A 24,915-nucleotide genomic window follows, 5' to 3' on the forward strand; every position below is an offset into this window, starting at 1 on the left:
ATGTAGTCTGAATATGTTGAGGTCTATCAGCACCTGCATACAAACAAGTCACAGTAACATCAATGCCCACATTTTTAGCTTCCAGTGAATTATGTTAGAATCTTCCCTATTTGTGTTAGCTTCTCTGGGGCTGTTTCACATGTACTTAAGATGGTTCCGGTAGCCTCTTGTCAAGGCAGCAAATACCTGTCTCGGCTGCTAACACCACTGACCAAGCACAGCCACTTTCCTGGTGACTTCCTGAGCTCTCCAGGTGTCAAAGGTGCATGCTGGAAGCTGGAAGATAGGGTTGGGAGGTTGGGAGGGGCTGTTATGCAACTCTGTATCCTACAGTGTAACGTGGGTCCTGAAGCAGCACTCCTTGGACCCAGGCTCAAAAAAAGCATAAGACATCTCATTTAGCTCTGAGAATTAACTACTTTCTTCACTGAAACAAAAAATCAGATGCTCAGGCTGAGAAAGAAGTAAATAGTGATCCAATCCTTCATTGCTTTTTCTCCTTTTCTGGTCCCCTCCACCTTCAATCCCCTCCTGCCCCAGTCCCTGTCCTGGACCCTGTCCCGAGCTAAGGTCTTTGGGGAAGGTTCTTGCAAGTGGAGAGGTGATTGCACAACCCCAACCCTCCTATTATACAGCTGGAGAAACTGAGTCCTGAAATAGGCTGTGGTGTGCCCAAGGAAAACTGCATCAGAGGCTGATTCAAAATTCTAAACACGTTTCCCTGTAGTTATTAGGCACTGGGGCAGGTGAGATGAGCCACTACTCTCTGAAGGGATTTTCATGCACACAGTAGAAGCAGTAAGAAACTGTTTGAAAAGGCAAAGTCATAGCCCTTGAAACAAATCTCACTGTCATCCCCAGTCAGGGCAATGATTCTTGCACATTTTATTGGTAAAAAGAGGTTATATAGCTATCCTTTAGGGTAGGTGAGGTAATTCTCATTCCCTATAAACTGGAGTCCTGGACATTACATCCGAATCATACCTCTATGCATCATTATCCAGAAGTGCACTCCTGCACATCAGCCATGAAGTTAGCTTTGATCGCCCAGGTCCTTCAAGCTGGGACATGGTAAACAGCTACCAGTTCAGCTATTTTTGTGGGGAGAGAGCAGAGAGGTGGGCCAGCCAGTGTAAGAAGTAAATACCAGTTGCTATGTAGGGAGCTCTTCCTAAGAGACAAGGACTTTTTAAATGCTTCACACTCCAATATCTTACAAAGTGCTATAGAGTTCCCATTTTTGTAAAACAGGAAGCTGAGATCCAAAGAAGTTAATACACTTCTTACACAGCAAGAAGAGCACTTTCTCACTTAATGTCTGTTGCCATATTCAGAACAAATCAGAGATGAAGAGATGGCTGTCCCCATTTGCAGATACCCAGGGAAGATGTGAGGTCACTGAGAAATATTAAAGCAGGTCTGGGTTCATAGATCCTGTCTCCTCCTTCCTGATCAGTGGTCTGTCTACTGTTCCACATTATACCCAGTGGGGTTAGGTCATCTTACCCTTGGGCTGTAGTGAGCAACCAGGGCCATTCTAGAGAGATCTGCCCAAAATATGCTCCTTCCTATTTCTGATTTCAACAAATTCCCCACCCAGAGTTGTATATACTCTCCTAAATGTTAACTAAAAGGCACACATTACTCATAAGAGTGGATTCTGACACTCCTCTTCCTGCAAAGGTTAACTTCTATCCAAATTTTCCATCCGTGGCCCCCTCTGATGATTCAGAAGTTGTGTGCTCATGAATGAAGAGGTGAAACTACATATTTGGAGCTTTAATTTAACAGGGATATAACTCCATTTGAATTAATAAGAACTGCTCTGAATTGAATTAATAAGAACTCCTTACTGCTTGTAGAATCGATGGTGTTTTGTATCTTTGCAAATTAGCACTGGCAAACCAAAGGAGATGAGTCAAGCATTATTATTCATCTCCTTCCCAGAGTCCTTAGGAACAGAGATATAATATTGATTTTTGTATTGACAAATTTATAGAATTTATATGCCAGGAATAAACCTTGCTCATATCCTGCGACCTCTTTTGTACTAGAGAAGAGGAGCAGCCAAGACAGCACAAAGGACACCAGTTACCAGGATGTTTTTTGGGCAGATCTGGGTGTCCTGCACCTCACAGGCCGGTACAGAGCACATGCTCCATTCATGATTCCTGAATGAATGAGTGAATGAAAGAACGTAGCGAGGAAAGTCTGTGTTTTAAAGTAAAATAGCACATCAATGAAATGAAAGCTTACTTATGAAAGCAAATCAACCAACCAACCAGACAACAACAAAATGTTATAAACGAGTGTGCTGACAAAGAGGAAAATAAAACAAAAAGGTCAAAAATTTAATGTTCATGAAAATTAGACTCCAGGATGAAAAAATATCACAGTCTGATTCCCTCTGAATTGTCAATACATGAAGTTCCATCTTAGCCCCTCTATAATTCTATTTTTGTGTGATTTATGTTTAATTCTATTTAATTCCATTTATTTTGGATAAATGCCAAGTGGATTTGTGGTTGACAATTGTGGCAAACTAGGGTTATGGTACCTGGTAACCCTCTTTGGAACACATACTGCTAACCTACACACACACACACACACACACACACACACACACGCATACACATCACCAATTATTTATGTAGGACAGAATGGTAAACAAAAACTCAGTTTGAAAAGTCACATTAATTTGTGTTTGCTTCCTGGCCCTTCACTTACTAGCCTGGCTACAACTAAATGCCTCATTTGCAAAATTGGAAACATGATATTTATTTTACAAGAAAGCTTTAAAGAAATAACTCATTTATCACTCTACCAGTATATATACAGATGCGCCCTACACGCGGTCTCATGCTAGGACTTTACATGCACACACACGTTTCCTGACTTCTTGGAGTTTACATTCTAGAGGGGAAGACACAGAATAAAAAGGCAGGAAATAAATGACAATTACAGATTATGATTAAAGCTCTGAACAAAATAAACAAGGTGTTTTGATAGACAATGATAGGAAGACCTACATTAGATAGTCCAATCATGAAAAGCCTCTCTGAAGACACTGAATCGGAATCCCTAGAATTGAGAAGGAACCAGTAAGGAAAGAGGCTCGGGCAGGGAGAATGGTGAACACCAAGGCCCTGGGGTTGGCAAGTTCTTGGGAGGGACAGAGGGCTGAAGAGCAGTGGTTAAGGAGAAAGTTGAGGTGAGCTGAAAGCAGGGTCACAGTCAGGTCAGGCACCAGGCTTTGTAGACCTGGAAGAGTTTAGATTTTATTCTAATGGCATAGTGAAGCTATTGAAAGTATCAAGTGGGGGATGACTTTGTCTGATCTACATTTTTTTTAACAATCTGGCCTCTGTCTGGAGCATGGACTGTAGAGGGGCAGAAGCAGAAGTCGGAATACAAGTGAAGAGGCAAATCACAATAGATGAGAAAGAGAAGATGGGGACTGGAACAAAGAAGGTGTCACTGGAGAAGGAGAAATATGTGTGCATTTTTCACATATTTTTGGTAGAGGACGGATAGGACTTGATGAAAGGTTGGATAATGGGAAAATGAGAAAGGGATGATTCTAGATGACCCCCGTGTTCTGCTTCAGGGAACAGTCCGGCAGTTTACTAAGGAAAAGGCCCGAGGAGGAACAGGTTATGGGTCACAAATAAGATAATGCATACCTAGTATGGAAAGCACTTAACGCAGTTCCTGACATGTAATGTGCTTTCCATGGGTGGTACTAAAAGAAAATGCTTCTATTATCTGATAATTCGGGTCCATTAGTTTCCCTTGACAACCTATTACCATTTAAATAAAATCTTCCAGAAGCATTTTCAGTTTCATGTTTCCCTGCTTTATGTTCACTTTTCAGTAACTAAATGTTTAAGGTCGATATACTCCTTATCTTAAAACCTCACGGGGGTTACGAAGACCAAATTCCCATCGCTTTTCATTTTAAATAAATACTGCACACTAGAGGGATTTTTGCAATCCATTCTTCCCAATTCTCACCTTTACAAGAAGACAGAGATGCTCTTTGGCCATCCACAACAAGAATACTGCTAGAGCCATTGACCACAGAGAGATGGACTACAGTTCTTCTTGTCCAGGGCCAGTGACTGGGGAGTCCCAGAAATAGAGCAGTCAATGTTGTTCACATGCCACAGGCTGGACAATGTGCCTTAAGTACTTTATAATAAGGGCCGTCCTTTGGAGCAGGCATGTTGCTCCTTGACTTACAGATTTAGATAGTTATTAGAGCAACTTTCCAGCAGAGGGCAGCAAATGGTCCTAAAGAAGGGGAACCTCATTAAACTGCACAAAATTGCCCTTGGGCTATGGCTGGGTACACAATCTCTCATTAAAGACTTATAACCACCCAGTGGATGGGTTAGGTCATTATCACCTCCGTCATGCTGAGGCTTATAGAAGAGCGGCATGTGGCCTAAGGTCAAGTGTAGAAGGAAATGAGAGAGCTGGGATTTGGAATCCAGGTCTGAGTCAAAAACCCAGGAGCTTAATTCCTATAGTGTGTGAGCTCCCCAGAGATATTGCTGGTTCCTCAGAATGATTGTGCACCTTGTGAGCATACAAATTTTGGCTGATGTAAAGGCACCTATTCTAAATAGCAGAGCTGTCCCACAGTGGAGCAGACTATTTCCCAAGATGACTTCTCACCAAGGCTGGAGACATGCGTGGAGATGCTTGGATGGCTGACCACGTCAAAGAGACTTCTGCAGGGAAAGGAAGTTGAGCTAAATGGTCCATGACATGGAATCCTGCAGAGTCAGCGAAGTCAGTCTCTGGGGGAGGAGTGTAAGCGATGTGCTCATTTCAACAGTACTTTGTGACTCAATGTTGGGTTACATTTGGAGAAAGTTTCAGAGCCTATTTCAAAGCCAAACAAGAAAAGAAACTTTATTACTTATTATACTTGTTTCTCTTGGCTCCTTTCCCTTACGCGATCACCAGACTTGACTCTAAATAACATTTAGCAGTTTGTTAAATTTTAATGTAAATCAAGGTACAGCCCTCAATCTACCCTACTGATAATACCCAAAAGGGTATATCTACGAAAGACAAGTAGGATCATCCGATGAGTACATGATCCCCCAAGGTAACAAATTTGATTCAGACAATACATTTTAGCGCTTTAAAAAATAATAATTTAGTCACCTTCCTTTGTAGTTATACTTGGTGCTTTTGTAATAATAAGGATCACCTGACATTTATCTAGTACGTGATAAGTTTTAAAGTCCAATTGTATATATCATATCATTTTCATCTGATCCCCATAAAAACTTTATGATGTGTAACAGAGATCAGTAGCTCCACTTCCCAAGTAAGAAAACTGAAAGAAAATAAGTACCTTACTCATAATAAATGTCTAGGCGAGACCTAAACACCTGAACCCTGAGAAGACACTATCTTGGTTTGGTGTTTAAAAGCTTGGACTCTGTCTTCCAGTGATTGGGTTTACTTCCCAGCCCTTTCTCTTCTTAGCCACATTGGCCAAGTCACTTAATTTCTCTGGCCCCTACTTCTTTCATTCTTAGAATAAGGTTAATAAAAATATCTATCAAACACGGTTGTTGCAAAGATTATATAATGAAATCTAAGTACTGACCAGAACATGGTAGCACCCAATAAATTTTAGCTACTTCTAGTATATTCCACCGTCTCTGACACTTGTGTATTTATGCTGCATGTGTGAGGACCACATACCGGCAGTTGTCTCTGACATACTGGAAGCAATATGTGTGTGACCCAGCACCAGTCCGACTCTGACACACTGACAATGTGAGCAGAAGCAGGTACAGCACCCAGGGTGACTGTTCCAAAACAGAAACCCAAACTGGAAAGTGTTGCTAAAGGAAAGGATTGTTAATGGCACCAGAAGAACAAAATCCATGGTGGCAAAAAATGGATAATATGACCGCAATAAAATTAAGAATTTCTATATTTCAAAATATGCCAAGATGGGTGTGAAAATACAAGCCTCATTCCAGGAAAATATATTTCATACTAGATGAGAACTCACACAGAATTCTTATTCAGAATATGAAGAACCCTCAGATTCTTGTATTATCTTGACAAAGGGTGATTTGGCATCTACTATGTGCTAGGACGTTTTCTGGATACTGAAGTAGAACTTCAATTCTAGAGAAGGAAATACACATGCAAAAAACTAAGTACGCAAATGCATCTATAATGGGTAAAATCTTCGTAGGTGCTATGAAGAAAGCTATAACACAGTAAATATGTCAAGAGCAGTCTCTTTTCAATGGGAAGATTGGAGAAGTCTTCTCTAAGCAGATGATATGCGAATAAAAATCTGAATGAAATGAGAGATCCAGTCTTGCAAATCTCTGGAGGAAGAACATCTTAGGAAGAGAGAAAGCAAATGCAAAGGTCCTAGGGCAGGAACATTCATGATATAGTCAAGTATAGTGAGGAGACCAATGGCATTAGTGCTGGGAAGTTGGCAGGAGATGACCCTAGTAAACTGAGACAGGTGTTGGGTCATATTGGGACCCATAGGCCTTGGAGGGGCATCTAGATTTTATTCTGAGTGTAATGTGAATCCATTGGAGGCTTTTGGGCAGGGGATGCACAATCTGATTTCTAGGGTGCCACTGTAGAATCATAGGCAAGAGATGACGACAGATATGACTTCAGTGGTAACACTGGAGATAAAGAAAAGTCAGTGTTTATGGGACATATTTGGGATATATGGGATATATATGGGATATATCCACCAGTGCTTCCTAATGGATGTGGGAGATGAGGAACAAGGAATCAAGGAGCTTGAGCCCAAGGAATTTGTTAAATGATAATAGCACTCTGAGATGGGGAGATCATGGGGTGGGGGATGGGAGAGGAGGGTGATTTATTTCAGAAGAAGGGCTTTCAAGAATTCTGTTTGGGCAAGTTATGTTTGAGATGCTCAAGAGAAATCTAAGGAGAAATGCCAAATAGGAAATTGAGGATATGAGGTCTTGGAAGAATGTGGGACAGAATGAGATCACATAGGGAGTCTGTGATGGTGAGAAGAGAAGGGAAGGTGGAAAATAGAAGCAAGTGAAGAGGGAGGAATCGGGATATGGGAAGAAAACTGCAATTGGAGTGGAGATGGAAAGCACTTGAAAGAAGCTAGAATGTTTCAAAAGCAACAATCAAAAGTTACAAACACACTTACCCCACCTCTACATCCTTCAATTTATGGACAGAGAAAAACAGCACCCACTTGAGAGGACCTCTGGGTAGGGCAAAGCACTTTGGATATATCCAGTTTGGGGTACAATAAGACAGTGAATAGTCCCAGAAGATATTTCAAAAGTAGTGAATTTACTGGTGACAGATAGCTAGTGCCAGGAGGGCAGAGAAAAGCTGTAGGAAGTTTGAGGAAGGGTGGGAAATGCAATGAGATGACAGAATGCACAGCCATGTGGGGTCAGAGTCCTGGGAATAGTGGATGATGACCTGGGGGTCTTACACTTCCCAGCTGGCTGGGTAGCCATGCTGTGTTACTTCTGATGGTGTTATAGGGGAAGATACATAACCCATTTTAACACGAGTATTCATCTTGGGATTGGTCTGTAGGTCCGTTGACGGTGTCCTGAGCGAGGCAATAGGTGGTTGTGATTTGGGAATTACTTCTAATGGGCCTGAAATTAGCCTGAGATGTTCATTGTTACCTTCATGGGACTGACTTTTGGTCAGGATGTCACATGTACTGATTAACAGTATTGCTCGTAAGCATGGACCAAGGTGAGTCTTGAGAAGATTTTTTAATCATCTTGTGAGCATTGTTTATTGATAGCAACAAGATGGATGGCTTACAACTTAATTAAAAAATATTGCTAAAAATTGCTAACATCATCTGAGCTTTCAGCAAATTGTAATCTTTTTGTTGGTGGAAGGTCTTGCCTTCAGGTTCATGGCTGTTGACTGATCAGGGTGGTGGTGGTCAAAGGCTGGGGTGGCTGCAGCAAGTCCTTAAAATAAGGCAACGGTGAAGTTTGCCGCATCGATGGACTCTTTCTGTCATGAATAATTTCTCTGTAGCATTCGATGCTGCTTGATAGCACTTCACCCATAGTAGGACTTCCCTCAAAATTGGAGTCAATCCTCTCAAACCCTGTTGCTGCTTACACAGCTACACGTATTTAATACTCTAAATCTTTTGTTGTCATTTTGACATTTTCACCAGGAGTAGTTTCCTCTCAAGAAACCACTTTCTGTGCTCATCCATAAGCAGTAATTCCTCATCTATTGATGTTTGATCATGATGGCAATTTAGTCCCATCGTCAGGCTCTACTTCTCATTCTAGTTCTCTTGCTGTTTCACCACTTCTGCAGGTACTTCCCCCACTGAAGTCGTGAACCCCTCAAAGTCATCCATGAGGGTTGGAATCCGCTTCTTCCAAACTCCTGTTCATGTTGATATTTTACTTCCTCCCACAAATCACAGAAGTTCTTAATGGTATCTAGAGTAGGGAAGCCTTTCCAGAAAGTTTTCACTTTACTGTGCTGAGGTCCATTAGATGAATCCCTATCTATGGCAGTGATAGTCTTACAAAATGTATTTCTTCAATAGTGAGACTTGGAAGTTGAAATTACTTCTTAACCCGTGGGCTGCAGAATGGATGTTGTGTAATAGGCATGAAAGCAACATTGACCTTACTGTACATCTCCGACAGAGCTCTTACGTGAGCAGATGCACTGTCATCAGAACTCTTGGGTGACCGGGTGCATTGTCAACAAGCAATAATGGTTTGAAAGGAATCTTTTTTTCTGAGCAGTATGTCTCACCAGTGGCCTTAAAATATCCAGTCAGGTAGGTTCGAAACTGATGGGCTGTCATCTAGGCTTTGTTGTTCCATTTTCGATCACAAGAAGAATGCTTTAGCATAATTCTTAAGAGTCCTAGGATTTTCACCATGGTTCATGAACATTGGCTTCAACTTAAAGTCAGCAGGTTCATTAGCCCCAACAAGACAGCCAGCCTGTCCTTTGAAGCTTTGAAGCCAGGCATTGACTTTCTCTAGCTAGGAAAGTCCTAGATGGCATCTTCTTCCAATGGAAGGCTATTTAATCTACACTGAATGTCTGTAGTTTAACGTAGTCACCTTCGTGAATTACGATCGTCTGGAGAACGTGGCTGCAACTTCTACACCAGCCCTTGCTGCTTCCTTACCTTGCACTTCTGTGTTATAGAGAGGACTTCTTTCCTTAGACCTCAGGAACCAGCCTCCACCAGCTCAAACTTCTGCAGCTGCCTTACCTCTCAGCCTTCATAGAACTGAAGAGAGTTAAGGTCTTGCTCTATATTAGGCTCTGGCTAAAGGGAATGTTGTGGCTGGTTTGATCTTCTATCCAAACCACTAAAGCTTTCTCGATATTAGCAATACGGCTGTTCTGCTTTCCTATCATTTGTGTGTTCACTGGAATAGCACTTTTAATTTCCTTCAAGAACTTTTCCTTTGCCTTCACAACTTACATAACTGTTGGCACAAGAGGCTTAACTTTCAGCCTATCTCGGCTTTCGATATGTCTTCCTCACTAAGCTTAATCATTTCTAGCTTTGGATTGAAATGAGAGATGTGCTGTTGTTCCTCTCACTTGAACACTGAGAGACCATTGTAGGGTTATTAATTGGGCTAATTTCAATATTGTGGCATCTCAGGGAATGGGGAGGCCAAGGAGAGGGAGAGAGATGGGGTAACAGCCAGTCAGTGGAGCAGTCAGAACACACACAACATTTATCAGTGAAGTTCACCATCTTATATGGGTACAGTCCGTGGCACCCCAAAACAATGACAACAGTAACATCAAAGACCACTGATCACAGATCACCATCACAAATATAATACTAAGGGAAACTTTGAAATATTGTGAGAATGAACCAAACGTGACACAGAGACACAGAGTGAGCAAGTACCAATGGGAATATGGCACCAATAGATGTGCTCGACACAGACCTTCCATTTGTAAGAAATACAGTATCGGTGAAGTGCAACAAAGCAAAGCACAATAAAAGGAGCAATTCCTATATTGTGATAAATGTCAGAGTAGCTGTAGCCTTGGGAAACAGGGACAGTCTGTGAAGGGCAATGACGGAACTTTCTGCTCTAGCGGTTCACGCATGGATAATGCACAGAAAAGTTAAGCTTTGGGCACTTTAATGTATGAATGTTACAACTTATGGAGGATCGTAAAAATGGACAGAATAAGATACCATTTATAAGAATTTTGAAACTTGAAAAGAACACTAAATGTGCTGTCTATAGATACAGACATGTTGTAAAATACAAAACGTACCTGTTAACCATTAATACCAACTCCGGAAAAATGGTTATTTCTGGGGAGAGAGGGTGAAAGATTTGGTCCAGAGGAGTGGACTTGAATTGTCTTTATGTTCAAGAGAACACCTTGTCTCAGTCCAGTGAGGCTGCTGTAACAGAACACCATTGACTGGATAACTTATAAACAGCAGAAATTTATTTCTCACTGTTTGGAGACTGGGAAGTCCGAGATCAAAGTGCCAGCAGATTCCGAGTCTGGAGAGAGACCACTTTCTGGTTCCTAGATGGCCGTTGTCTTGCTATGTCCTCCCATGCCCCAAATACCATCACATTGGTGGATTAGTTTCAACAGATAGATTCTGGGGGGACACAAACATTCAGTCTATGGCACATCTGGTACAAAAGCATCCAGGAGTTAACTTTTAGTTGATCTTGGTTGTGAGTATATAAATGAGAGCTGCAGATTTGTTCTATATTAATGTTTTGAAAAATTTCACAATTACGAACTTTAATTTTAATGAAAATGATAAGAAATTTCTGAGGGTCAAAAACTGAAAGGCAAACAAGTAGCTGGCAGTTCTAATTCACATTAGATGGGGCTGCATTTCCCTGGTGCCTGAAGGAACAGCCCCCCCCCCCCCATCATAAATCCTTCTGCTCCTCAAGTTCCTTCAGCCCAGATGGTTATTCTTGGAGGTCCAGGGAGGAGTCCATTGCTGAAAGACTCTATCAGTGGTCAGGAAGCCATTTCTCCTGTGTTTCTAAGCCAATCTTGGGCTACAAAGTCATCTCAAGCAATGTGGTTTCAGGACCCCAAGTTTCATATTAGGAAAGCTGAGACTTTGGCAAAATCGATGACTGCTGCAGTTGGAACCTTCAAGCCTCTGGGATGAGTAGTGCCTGCCCGTCTGCCTGCCTTCCTTCCTTCCTTCCTTCCTTCCTTCCTTCCTTCCTAACTCTTGATTGAATGCTCCTGCAGGGAAAGCTCTTTAAGTCAAAAACAAGAAGGATATTCCATGATTAAACAGAAGAGGTAACTTCCATTTCTTTCAACCTTTTACCATCCGTGTGACTAGACTTGTGACAATAGGGAAGATGGAATAATGGATGAGAAAGACGGGGCTCATCTTGACTTCAAGATCAGGAGCAAGCAAGCTATTACCTTCTGAATGCGTATCAGTAATGTGGTTGCACTGAAAAGGCCCACCAAGTACACAGATAAAATGATTTTTTTTTCATTTTATGGGCTTAAAAAAAAATCCAGCTTCACTGATGTACAATTTACATACCACGGAATACACCTGTTGTAAGTGTGTGTTGGTGATGATGTTTAGTAAACTTTTCAAGTCCTACAACCTTCGTCGCAGTCCAGTTCTAGAACATTTCCATCACCCCCAAGAGCCCCCTCTTGCGCGGTTGCAGTCAGCCCCCAGTCCCACCGACTGTTCAGGTCACCACTGCCCTGACTTCTGCCTCTGCACATTTGCCTTTTCTGCAACCTTCACACGAGTTGTGCACTTTAATCCATTTGTGTCTGGCGTCTTTCACTTTCCATAATGTTTTCCAGGTTCACCCATGTTGCTGCATGCACCCAGCACTTCGTTCCTTTTTCTTTCTGAGTAGTAGTTCATTGTATGGTTATGGCACATTCTGTTCATCTCTTCACCAGTTGGTGGACTTGTGGAATCCTTCCAATTAATCACTAGTATGACACATGCTCTGAACATTTGTATATAAATCTGTGGGCGGGTGTGTTTCCATTTCTCTTGGGAGGTACCTAAGAGGGGAATTGCTGGTAGAGAGCTAAGATTGCATGTGGAATTTGAGTTTTGGAAGAAACTATGAAACTGCTTTTCAAAGTAGCTCTACCATGTTACATTTCAGCCAACAGTGTAAAAGGGTTCGAGTTTTACTGTGTCCTTGCCGAGGCTTAGTACTGCCAGTCTTTTCATGATAGCCTTTCTGGTGATGCACTCTCCATGTCTTATCTGCTGTGGCATCCAACTTTCTATCCCTCCTGGACCTTGTCACGCACCCTCCCAGACTTGTGCTCTTTTATTTTTAAGTATTTATTTATTTATTTGAGAAAGAGAGACAGAGAGAGAGCATGAACAGGGGAGAGAGTCAGAGGGAGAGGGAGAAGCAGACTTCCCGCTGAGCAGGGAGCCCGACACAGGGCTCGATCCCAGGACCCCAGGATCATGACCTGAGCCAAAGACAGATGCTTAACAGACTGAGCCACCCAGGCGCTCCTTGCACATGCGTTTTTCTTTGCTTCCAATGCCATTCTCAGTCCTTAGAACTCCTTATCCTTGAAGACTCTAAGTTGCGATGATTTCCTGACACCCGTTGACATCCTTGGACACCCCCTATTTTGCACTTCATCCTCAGCAAAGCACTTATGGCACTTGTGTTGTACCTAGGGATTGGTCTGTCTGCTTTCCCCACAATTATGTCAGTTATTTGAGAGGACATTCTTATTCCTCTTTGTATTCATATTGGGTAGTATCTGGGATACAGTAGATATTTCCTATATTCTTAATTACGGGAAAAGTTAATGAGTGTTTTAATTAGCAGAAGAGTGAGTGGTTGCGTGAGGGATCAGGAGATTATAGAACTGAAAACATTTTAAAGAAAGAAGAGCTTTGAGACAGTCCCGGTTAAGGTCTGCCTCCTGGCACAAGGGAAGCTGATTGCTAAGGTGATGGGAGAAAAACCTATTTATTAGACTCGAGCAGCAGACATGCTGGCAATGAGAATCTATCAGGCTGGAAAGATTTTGATCACAAGAGCTGAGAGACAGCGTTCTTTCATTAAGAACTTTTCACTTGACAGTAGCAATTTTTATCACAACGTTTTCTGACCCGGGGACACATCGAGGGGCTATTTTAGTGAGTCCGTTTCCTCTCAGTGTACAGCCCTTGACTTTTAAACTACTTTAATAAAAGAAACCTGGATACACTGGAGCCATTAGTAATGGCTTTCCTCTTTAAATGGAGTTTTTAGCTGAATCCTAAATATGGATTTATTGAACTTCGTGTTTAAAGCCCGGTGAACCTCTCAGCCGCCCCTCATCACCAGAGCTTTAGGTGCCAGTAAGTCCGTGGCTGTGGGAGCAGAGCAAGTAAGCCCAAGTTTTCCTTCCTTTTAAAATGATGTATTATTAAGGAATAAGGAATAGAAGGCTCATGGCACAAGACAGATCTGAGAAGTGTGTAGAGGTCTGGAAGGATAGGATCCAGCAGAGGGAATAAAGCTCCAAGAGAAGAAATGCTTCCCAAAATTTTGTTAGAATGTCTTATATAATACATAAATAACAATTTCCTCCAATATATTTTATATCCATTTTTTTTTTTAATTTGAACACAACAGTTCTCCGAGGGAGGTAGCAATCGTGGCTCCATTTGACAGCTTGAGAAACTGAGGTCGGACGGTTCACGCTGCACACAAGCACTAGATTATAGAGCAAACAAGGGGTGGAGCTAGAATCCAAAACAAAATATTTTGGTTGCCCAAGATTAGACTATTTTTACCGTGTAACATTACCTCAGCTTAAGAGGTTGCAACAAGACAGGACAGGCGGATGCTTTTTTATTTGATGGCCTTTTTTTTGAGTACTTCATAGAAAACGGGCTTTGCACCATAAAGCACACCTAATCCTCCAGAGGAGGCTGTCAGTTCCCGTTTTTATTCAGTCCTTTGTGTCACACAAGAAGCCTCACGAAATTCAGTCTCTGCCCTCGAGTAAGTTCCAGTGAAGAAGTTGCTAGCTATTCCATGACTAAGAAGCTTCAGAGGCCTGTGTAATTCTCACAAGACTGAACACCAGCTGTCTGCCACTTCCTGGGTAGGAGCTACACTGAAACTCATCCTGGAGACGTCACCAGCACTTTCTATGAACTCAGTGCTCTTTTTACCTTCAGAGATCTTCAGTCCCCGTCAGTAAAAGGAAAGGGTTTCTCTAAGATCTTCCAGTTCCGGGAGAGATGTAATGCAAGAATGACCCTCCTGAAAAAAATGCATCACACATGCAGGGCATGTGTTGAAAATAAGCCATTTGTTAGGTGACAAATCACACAAGGTACAGGAGAGGAGACAATTGGTCCACTCAGACCACTCGCCTTACTGCCTTGTGGCAGAACCATGGACATTCTCACTGGGTGTTATTATTGACAATATTTTACAGATGGGGAAACTGAGGCACAGAGAGGCTAAATCGTTTGTCTAAAGCCACATGTTCATTGAGTGGCCAGGCCAGGATATAGCTGAAACATCATCTTCTTTTAAATAGAAAAATCAATTCCATCAAATTAATTTGCACTGGGAGCCAACTACCTGCCAAGAGCATGAGTTTTGAAATAAAACAATCTGAGTTTGAATTCACAGAGTGATGGCTGCTCAATTCTGTGAAGTCTAGCCAGACAGCCTGCCTTTCTGGAGCCTGATTCCTTGGCTATAAATGGAGTTGGATGGAGGGAAAGAACAGAAGATAGTCATGATGGTAAATAAAGTGATGAACGTAAGCGTGTCCAGGATAATGTCCCGTTCAAATTAAGTGTTAAATAGTTGTGTTTTTTTTTTTCAAAGTCTGAAACATACTTATTGATTCAATTATTAGCTACCTGTTACCGGACATGGAGGATGAAAAGGTGTTCCTCATCATTGATTCTTTTCAAGAAGATGGTTCATGGTATGAGCCAGTGAAGGGCAGGGCAGGAAATGACCTGTCCCATGAAAAAGAATTTGGGTCCACCCAGAGGCACCCCTGAGCCGCTCAGTTCTAGCAGAATGGAATCAGAGCCGGACTCAGAACCCTCTGTTCAGTTTTTCCAGCTTCATTGTAGAGCCTCTGGAGCCTGCCTTTGAAGAGGTCAAAGATCAGTTGGGAGTGAGAGATGAAGACCCAGGGAGCCGTCAGAGGGAAAGGCCGTGCTCTTTTCTGCAGCTCTGACTCTGGAAATAATAAAGAGCAGAAAGCACCACGTGGGCAAAGGTGGCCCTTCCTGGAGGAAGTGGCATCTTCAGTGGGAAATCAAGGCGTGTGTGTGTGTGTGTGTGTGTGTGCGCGCGCGCTCAGGCCGGTGTGACAGGCGAGTGGCACGTGGACACTTGAACCCAGGGGACATGCGGTGGTATCCTGGGAGCTCCGCTTTCACGGAGTCCAGAAAAAGACCTAAAATTGTCCCACTTACCCCTGAGCTATTGATCCTTGGAGGCCAGCATGAGACAGCCCAGCGCACGAGGCGGGGGTGCACACTAGTGTCCGGGGAGGATGTGCTGCAGAGTGGAGAACTGGACCCATTTGATGTCAAGTCCCCAGATCTCTCCTTACAGTTCCGTGGCCACATGTCCTTGAGGAACACTATTCTATGTGTGCACAACGAGGGTAAGAATACATACTTTGGTGTATAATAAACAAGATAACATAGTTAAAGTTAACAAGTACATGGCACATAGTAGGCAATGAAGAAATGGCTGAAATTCATGTTTCTGAAAGAAACAAGGAGACAATGTGTGGAGATAGGAGACTTAAAAGAGCTAAACTGTAGGAGAAACCTGATTGCACCAGCTTCAGAGGCTGGTTTCCAGCACTGAGGCCTGTTCGGAGACGTTCTGACGCAGATATGGAGTCCTGGGTGCACAACAGCCCTGTGAGCCACTGGCCAAAAGGAAAACACTGACCCCATCTCCCTCCTCCATCAGTCTATTTTGATGAGACTCTGCAACCAAAATTCACCTTTTCAAACCAAATAGCTACTCAACACACCTTTCCCAACAAAATCCTGCCCTTCTCAAAATCCTTCTTTAGCAGACTTAAGCTCTGAAGAGAGAAATAAAGAATACTTAGGTCTAAAAGGGCCATTACAACAAACTTACCCCCTCCCATGTATTACATATAGGGAAACTGAGGCCTGGAAAGGTGAAATGATCACTAACATCACAAAATAGTTGGGTGGAATTAGAGCTCCTAACTTTATCCCAATTACTGCAGAGGACACTTTAAGAATTAGTTTTTTTCTAGAACAGATGGGATGAAAAAAATTAGATGAAGGAAGGGAAGGGAAGGGAAGGGAAGAGAAGGGAAGGGAGGGGAGGGGAGGGGAGGGGAGGGGAGGGGAGGGGAAAGGGAGGAAGGAAGGAAGGAAGGAAGGAAGGAAGGAAGGAAGGAAGGAAGGAAGGAAGGAAGGAAGGAAATCAGGTACATCTAAGGCAAATTTGCCAAATCTAAGGATTTTTTCAGCAGGCTTTTGGCATGGGAACTTCCAGAAGGTTGGAAGCCCTTAAAGCTGCTTGTCCTCTGGCCCTGCTCTCTCTGATTTCATCTCCTGCAAGCACCCCAACCAGCCTCTACTGCATCAGCAAATCCTAGATCAGACCTTGCCTCCTGGCCTTTGCACATACTGATGCCTTGCAGTGTTTGCCTGGAATATGACAAATGGAGTTTCATTTCCCAGCTCAGGCATCCCACAGACCCTGGGCTCTCAGCCTTGGCACTTTTCATACCAAAGCATAATGGTCTGTTTGCTCATCTTACCACTAGACTGTGAGCCCCTGGAGCACAGGGGATGTCTCTTACCATCTTGATTTCCCCAGTGCATGTCATTTAAATTTTTTTTTTTTTTTACTTATTTAAATGACTGAGTGAGTCCATGTCAAGCATGAAGGAATATTTATTTCTGCAATGTTCTTGCTAAAGCCTTGTAGGTATCTTCATAAATCCTTCATCCATAATGCAATGCTCATTGCATTATGAAGTCCTATCCCTAGAGTGTATCTCTACCCAGATTATTCTATTAGGTAAAACAATATTTATAAGTGATGAGTAAATAATATTTATATACTGCAGAGATTGTTATTAGAAACCTGCCACAGGAGGTTTCTCGTGTAGTGAAACAGGAGTCTCGAGTGTAGCAACTGTAACTCTACTAGAAGATTCTACAAGTCCATGCTGGGCCTGCTCACCATGACAGCTTCCCTCTCTCCCTCTCCTTCATGCAGGCTCTCTGCTTCCCATCTCTCCCCTCTCCCAGCCTGGAAGCCAGGCCTGCAGCAGCAGCCAATGTCCTGGGAGGAGCTGTACCTTGAGAAGTTCTGCTTCCACTGGGGGCTTCTCAACCCTGGACTGAACCCTCAAAGAACAGACACCCACGCTGTCTGCTGTCTCTTCCTCGAAGGTACTTTGCTATTTGTGCTGTAATCTTTTTTTCTTTTTAATGTTTTTTTATTATATTATGTTAGTCACCATACAGTACATCCCCGGTTTCCGATGTAAAGTTCGATGATTCATTAGTTGCGTATAACACCCAGTGCACCATGCAATACGTGCCCTCCTTACTACCCATCACTGGTCTATCCCATTCCCCCACCCCCTTCCCCTCTGAGGCCCTCAGTTTGTTTCTCAGAGTCCATGTCTCTCATGTTTCATCTTACCATCACTGCCGAGGGAGAGATGGGCCAAGCAAGAAGAGGTCTCCAAAGCCCAGAAGCTCTAGCATGTTTAAGAAAGCTTTCCACAAATGAGATGCTTATGGAGGCACATTGTAGACTTCTACTCAAACGTAATAGTTGTTACTATTTGTCCACCATATTGTAAATCCCTTCCTGGGTGGGGACTTCAGCTTATTAGTCTTTGAATCCTTATGACTCAGCACAGCATCTGGCTCAGAATAAATCCTTAAAACACACGTTGAATGAATGAATGAATGAATGAATGACAGCATGAAGAGTTAACCACTAGCATGAGTCATAAGTAATCATACGATTTAATGTAACCTAAACCCTTAGTCTGGCACTCAAGGCCTCTTACGACTAACACCACCATGCATGTGTGAGCAGGGCTTATAAAGCTATCCTGAGGATTTTTAAAAATTTTTTTGATAAAAAGATTAGATGTGATAATCCTGATTATACTTAAAACAAAAATTGAAAATCACCAGAGGAGAGAGCTAAAGAGTATTTTGTGCTCTCTTATTCTAAAATACATGTTTTCTGAGGCAGAGTGTCCCAGATTTTAACATTAATATGCCCTGGCTTGCCGTAGTCACACGTGGCTGGTTTTGATGGGTTTTCTGGAGCCGCTGAGTGTGGCCACAGGCCGGTGTGCTCATTCTTTTGATTATGTCTCAGTGCAGCGAGCACAGGGACTTACTGCAGAGAGGATAAGACGTCAAGATAGGAGACGACTGGGTTTCGCTTCCCGAGCTGCACAGACAGGCATCTGGACCTTTCCTGCCTCCTTGGGCTTGCCTCTCTGGGTTCTGGGGCTGAGATCACAGGTTCGCAGTGGCAGTAAGGAACTTCCTCAGGCTCTCTAGGGGCTGAGAACATCCTCACGCAGCCCTGAGTGTCCATGTCAGAGGAGGAGCACCCCCTCAGGAAGTTGCTGGACGAGAGAGAGAGACGAGGGGGACTGCCTGGGGCAGACATGGCGCAGTTCCTGAGAGTCGTGATTGGAATCTGCAGCCGGAAGCTCCTGCCCCAAGCGCCCACTGTCTTGCTGCTTTGAACAGCAGGGTAGTAATTAACAGGTTCTTCACAAGCCTCCTTAGACCACAGCGCATCTCCGTAGGCACTTACATTTTATTTGATGACAGTGACATTGATGAATAGTAGTTTCCACCCCTGCAAATGATTACTGATTCTATAGCGGATCTAGAAGAAATTTTGCTGCAAAATTTAACACTTTGCACCAGGAGGGAGTCATTCTTCCTTATGCACAGTTTTCTCATTGGTGATCTTGTGCCTGATTTTCCTCTTCCCCCAATCTCAGGGATTTTGCTAGAAAACTCCACCTGTCCTCTCGTAATCTGGGATCCAGAGCTCAGAAACAATACCTGAGGTTTACTGCACGATTACTGCATGCCGAGAGCCCCATGGGTGGTAACTCGTGTGATCATTTGCATTCCTGAAATAATTTGGGTTGGTACAACCTGGTTTTGCTGACCTACGGTTATCATTGATCCTGACTGCAGCACAGAGATAGGCTGTAGACACAGGTACCTTGTATAAATGTAAGCAACTCGTCCAAGAGTAACGGAGCTCGTGATGGAAGGAGGCTGAGATGAGGATCCAGGAAATTCATAATCGCCGCGCCACAGTCTAGCAGGAGGGACAGGGCAGCAGGGAGAGCACAGGGAGTCAGAACTCCTGGGGCCGAGTCTCAGCTCTGTCGCTAACACCCTGCTGTAACTGGTGCCAGGCCTCTGTGTCAGTCTCTCCAGCTGCCACAGCAAAGCCCCACAGAGCAGGCAGCTTAACCGACAGAAATGTATTGTCTGCCAGCTCTGGATGCTGGAAGTGCAAGATGAAGGTGTCAGCAGGATTGTTTCCTTGAGGCGTCTGTCCTGGGCTTGGAGAGGCCCTCTTCCCCTGGTGTTCTCTCATGGTCTTCCCTCTCCGCACGTTCTCTCCTGGTGCCTTTCTCCCTCTTCTTATAAGACCCTGTCTCCAAATAGAGTCCCATTCTGAAGTGCTAGGGTTAGGACTTCAACACAGGAATTCCAGTAACATGGGCGAAAGTCAAGGTGTCAGCAGGCCTGCATTCCCTTTGGGGGCTCTAGGGTAGAGTCTGTTTCCTTGCCTTTTTCAGTATCTTTTTCCCTCTTCAGAGCACATCACCTTATCACGGCTTCTGTGACTACATCCCCTTTCCCACTCTGACCCTGCTGCCCCTTCCTTGTGAAGACTCAGGATTGCACTGGACCATCCGCATCCCCCAGGAGGATCTCCTCCTATCACAGTCCTAAGGCAATTACATCTGCAAAGCCCCTTTTACCATAAAAGGCAACATACTCATTTTATTTACGTGACTATTGGAGACTCATTTAATCCTCTCATAATTAATGCTGTTTTGCTTTTCTATTGCTGTATCACTAACTATCCCAAAACGTAGTCACTGAAAATGACAGTTGTTTCATGATATTGCATGGTTTTATGGGTTAGGCATCCTGGCAGGCTGCGACTGACTGCTTCTGCCCCGTGTGGCATCCACTGAACCCACTGGCGATGGGAAGCTGGTAGCTGGCCTGCTCTGCAGAACCAAGATGGCTTCTTTCTCTGGCCTGGGGCCTTGGTGGGCTGGCTGAGAGGCTGGGCTCACATGGGGCCCTCTCCTCTCCCATGCCAGCTTAGATACTCTCCTAGTGTCCCTCCACTAGGGTAGGTGGACTTCTCACCTGATGACTCAGGGTCCAAGAGACATGCCTGAGCCACCAGTCTCTTAAGCCTGTGCTGGGAACCTGACATAGCCCATTCCACCATATTCTTTAGCCAAAGCAGTCATCAAGGCCATCCAGATTTAAAAGGAGAGGATGCAGACCCACTTCTTGATGAGAGTAGTGTCAGAGACCTTTCAGCTTTCTTTAACCTGCCATAAACACCAACAAATGTGTGCTTTTGTCCTCTGCCCATAAGAGATAAAAAGCAAATAGTCAGAAAGAGAAAAGAGATTGTTGCAGGCAAAGCCGTTAAATATTTGTCATTATCCTTGGTGGATAAGCAAACTGAACAGAAATGAGACATCACTGGAGTCATGAGGGGAAAGAGAGAGAATGCATCAGATGGGGCCATAGCAATGAAAAAGAGCTAGCAGCTTGGAGCTAGCAAGTGTAAGGTCAGCTAGCCAAATGGCCGGTTGGTCCTTGAGGGCATCCCTACTCACAGCACAGGACGCTAGGAATGTCCATCCGTCTATTCATTTATCCAACTTAACATTTACTGAGCATGTACGGTAAACAGACACCGAGCCAGTCATTAAAGATATAAAGATCAATCAGACAAGATTGATCCCCAAGGGCTCTGAGTCCCTGGAGGAGAAGGACATGGCAGTCCTTAAATACAGCATACTACCTACAAATTATCTTTTCAATGATAACCTTGGGTCAGCAAAACTAGGTTGTACCAACCCAAATTATTTCAGGAATGCAAAGGAATGAATAAAAAGACCAATTATGCATCTATGTAATTTTCCTTGCAATTGCTACTTAAAATATGTCCATCCAAGGGAACTTAATTGTTGAGTTTCTTCCATAGTCTGGGAAAACTCAGAGATCAGGAATTCCTTGTTTGCTGTGCATATGGCTGTTCTCCAGGGGATTCTGAAGATTCCTCTGTTATCGAACATTGATAGAGGTCCCTTGATGTCCCTGGCACGGGGCTGGGAGTTGGTGTTATATAGTCGACACAGCGCCCATCCGGGAGAGCTTCTCCTTCCTTTCAGTGAGAGACGCCAGGAGCTGCTCTAATGTCTATTCCACACTGTTCAGCAAACGGGAGCCCACTGTGTGCCAGATAGCACTCCAGGCAGCAGCAGTCAAGGTAGACTGAGCTCCTTTCCTCATGGGACCTACAGTCCCACAGGGAGGATGACAATAAAGAAAGAAACAAATAGGTAAATAATATAAATTTAGAGGACCATATATGATCAGAAAAAAGAAAAAGGAGGAGATGAGGCCAAGGGGACTGGAGCAGAGTGGAGAGGGAGAGGGGGTCTATTTTACATGAGGTTGTCACTGTTTTTAAATGTCCTGGGTCATTGAAATGCATTACGTGTCTAGCCTAGTGCCCGGAACCCATGATTCGCTATTCCAATGTGTAACCATCACCGCAGCCCTGCTGACACAGCATCCTTCCTAGACTTGTCTCTTCAGAGAGTAAAAGCACGATGAGGACACAGACCAAGGCTAATAAGCCAATAAATAGTAAATAGTTGGGGAAGTGTTGCAGCCAGCAGCCAAGAAATATTCTAACTCTGGGGCCCCAGATTGCCTGAGAAAAGATGAGACAGGAATAGATGGCCCAAATCTTTTCATCTAAGATTTTTCATGGACACTCCGAAATTGCAGCAGGAAGGGACCCCACATGGAGAACAATTAAATTGTCTTCTTAATCTGGTTGCTGTTTTATTTACTGGCTGGTCTTGGGGATGAGAAGTATTTACAGAGCGGGAACACCTATTAGCTTAGAAATTTCAGGGCATACTTATGCACTTGTGTTAGTAATTAACTCCCCGGAAACCAATGTGGGACTTAATTTGGGGGAATTTTGTACTACCTGGTTTGGCCAGTTTGGTAAAACTGTAAATCGCAAAGAGTCACCTGCACTGGGAAGGAGAGAGAAAGACGGGGCCGGGAGACAGAGAGACAGAGAGACAGAGAGAGGAAGAGGGGGAGAGAGAGATGTGTGTGAGAGTAAGAGGGGTGAGGAGAGAAAAAGAGAGAGGGACAGAGAGAGGGAAAGAGGCGTTTTCCTGTGAGGGGAGAATCAGAGCTTCATTCTCAAGTCAAAGGCCAAATAGGCAACATGTATCAATCACGTGGCCTCAGAGTCCCCTGTGCGGCAAGAGAGGGGAGCCTCAAAGACCAGGCCCTGTCAAGTGTCCCACTGGCCACACCAAGTCACAAGGACAAGCCCAGTGTCAGGAAGGGAAGACTACTCCAGAGCACGGAAGGGAAGGAAATTCCTGTGGCCAGTTTTCCCGCCCAGCCTAACACTGTTGGGGGCAGACGGTGTATTCATCTACTCAGTGGACCTCGGTGAGGACCTTGTAGCAAGGCTGAGTCTGGACCAAAAAGAAAGCGGAAACGGACTTTGATGTAGAGCTTCCAATCGAGAAGGAGGGATAAGTACACAAAAAGATGGATAATGCAGTCAGCACTCAGTGTCGTGTGAAGGGGAGGAATAAATCACTCAGGGAGTCTAGAGAGCTGGGAGGTTATAGCAGGAAAAGCTTCATGAAGGAGATGGCATTTACTCTGGACCTTGAGGGACGGCTAGGAGTTGTATGTGCTCAGATATCAGCGAGAAGGTACGGTATTAGTAGGGGGCTGAGCTGCAACTTGGCAGAAAGTGACCCCTGAGCCCTTACTTCTCCAGGCTCAACGGCTTCCCGCGCTTGCATTGCCCTGTTCATGTGCTGCACGTACATGGGGCTCCCTCCTTGATAGAAATCGCTCATCCTCTCGTTCCACTCTCCAGCTCCATTATCTTGGCATAGGAGTATTATCCAGAGAAGAAATGGGTGGGAATGGGGAAATGGGAAGGAGTACAATGTTTCAGGAAGCCCATGACCCCTGAGTCTCTAACCCTATCCCAGATCCAGAGACCATCCCAAGAGAAGGATAGACCAGAGTAAGGGGTGTGAGTGGGAAAGTGTTGCTTCTAGGAAGGAGGAGGTAAGAAATCAACAGAAAGGGGAGGCTTAAGAGATGCTGGAGGCAGGCAAAGCAAGAGCCACCACTAACTCTGAGATTTCTGAGTCGGTCATAGTATGACAGCGATGCCATTGACAAGACAGGAAAGCGAAGCAGGGGCCCGGTCTGGGATTTGTTGCGTTCGGGGTGTACGTGCGACACACAGGAGGGTGGGTGCAGCGCAGCGCTGGACGTTTAGATTGGACTGTGGGCGAAAGATGGAGGCTGGGAAGGGAAATCATCAACGAGGGGATGGGTAGTAAAATCCTGGATCTGGTGAGATCACCGGGAAAGAATTTACCCAAAAAAGAAGAGGGGGGATAAGGGATCTTTTCTGTAGCAGAGACGAAGGGAAGGGAGAGAAAGAGCACGAACTCTAGTAGCTAATGGAATGGCGTCGCCATCCACACACCTGCCTAGAATCACTCAGCTTTTTACCTCGAAGCTTGAGGGCCGAGGCCCCACGGGTGGAGCACTGGAGGCCCGTGGTGACTGCGTGACAATCATGATTCCCCATGCCACCATTTTCAGAATCCATCCCATTCTCATCCTGAGCGGCAGCAAGGCGCAATGATTAAGAACACTGACTTTGAAACCCAAACTGTGCCCTTCAAATCCTGGCCACACCTAATCAGTGGCCGCATCTCAGACAAGTCACTGACGCCAGCGTGGGTTCCTGGGGTGTAAAGTGGAGACACTCCTACCTTGACGGGCTATCCCAGGGAGTCCTGGGACTGACACAAAGTAAGCATTATGCAAGTATCTATGGCTTTAAATATGTATAGATGCCCACAAGCCAGGTGGAAAGAAAAAGCTGAAATGTTGTGCCATCCGATGCAGTTTGGGAGAAAATGGACCAAACTGTTGAGTACAGGACGGCTTGTCCCCTCAGGAGGTGTGAACAGCTGGCCAGGGAATCATGACCCACAGCAGCCCTTGGGCTGAAAGCACAGGCCCAGGAAAGTGGGCTTGTTGCATCAACCTAGCCCTAGAGCCTGCGGTGGGGGTGAAACTAGTCACGGGGGACAGTTGGAGACCCGGTGGCCGGAGACGCTCCGTGACTTGGTGATGCTATAAAAGAAAGCACCGAAAGAGGATTTTAAAGATAATTCTACATTCACTTGTGTTCCTCTGCCTCCAGCTGCCTGAGCACTGGGTTACCTCTACTTTTCTATCCTGGGAAAGCCTGAGAACACATTCCAGAATTTAATAATGTGTATTCTAGGGGAGTATATGGAAACGGAATGCCTAATGAGGGCAAGAATTGATAGGCAATGTCGGTGAAACTTTCTGAGCACTGCTCCCTAGGACTCCATCACCCTTCTGTATTCACAGGTGCGCACACACACACACACACACACACACACACACACACAGATATCCTCCCCTCCCCTCCCCACCGCTCCCCTCCCTTC

At 44.4% G+C, this 24,915-nt stretch overlaps 1 long non-coding RNA gene across 2 annotated transcripts in view; it reads left to right on the forward strand.

Annotated features, from left to right (window-relative positions):
* LOC123001989 (uncharacterized) overlaps positions 1–24,915 on the forward strand; it is a 520,842-nt gene that overhangs the window by 440,659 nt on the left and 55,268 nt on the right. For both annotated transcript variants that reach the window (XR_006411420.3, XR_008958225.1), the window contains exon 5: positions 17,310–17,485. This is a non-coding gene — a long non-coding RNA (uncharacterized LOC123001989). The remainder of the gene's footprint in view (positions 1–17,309; positions 17,486–24,915) is intronic.

Source organism: Ursus arctos, unplaced genomic scaffold (genome assembly GCF_023065955.2).
Source record: "Ursus arctos isolate Adak ecotype North America unplaced genomic scaffold, UrsArc2.0 scaffold_8, whole genome shotgun sequence".
NCBI lineage: Eukaryota > Metazoa > Chordata > Mammalia > Carnivora > Ursidae > Ursus > Ursus arctos.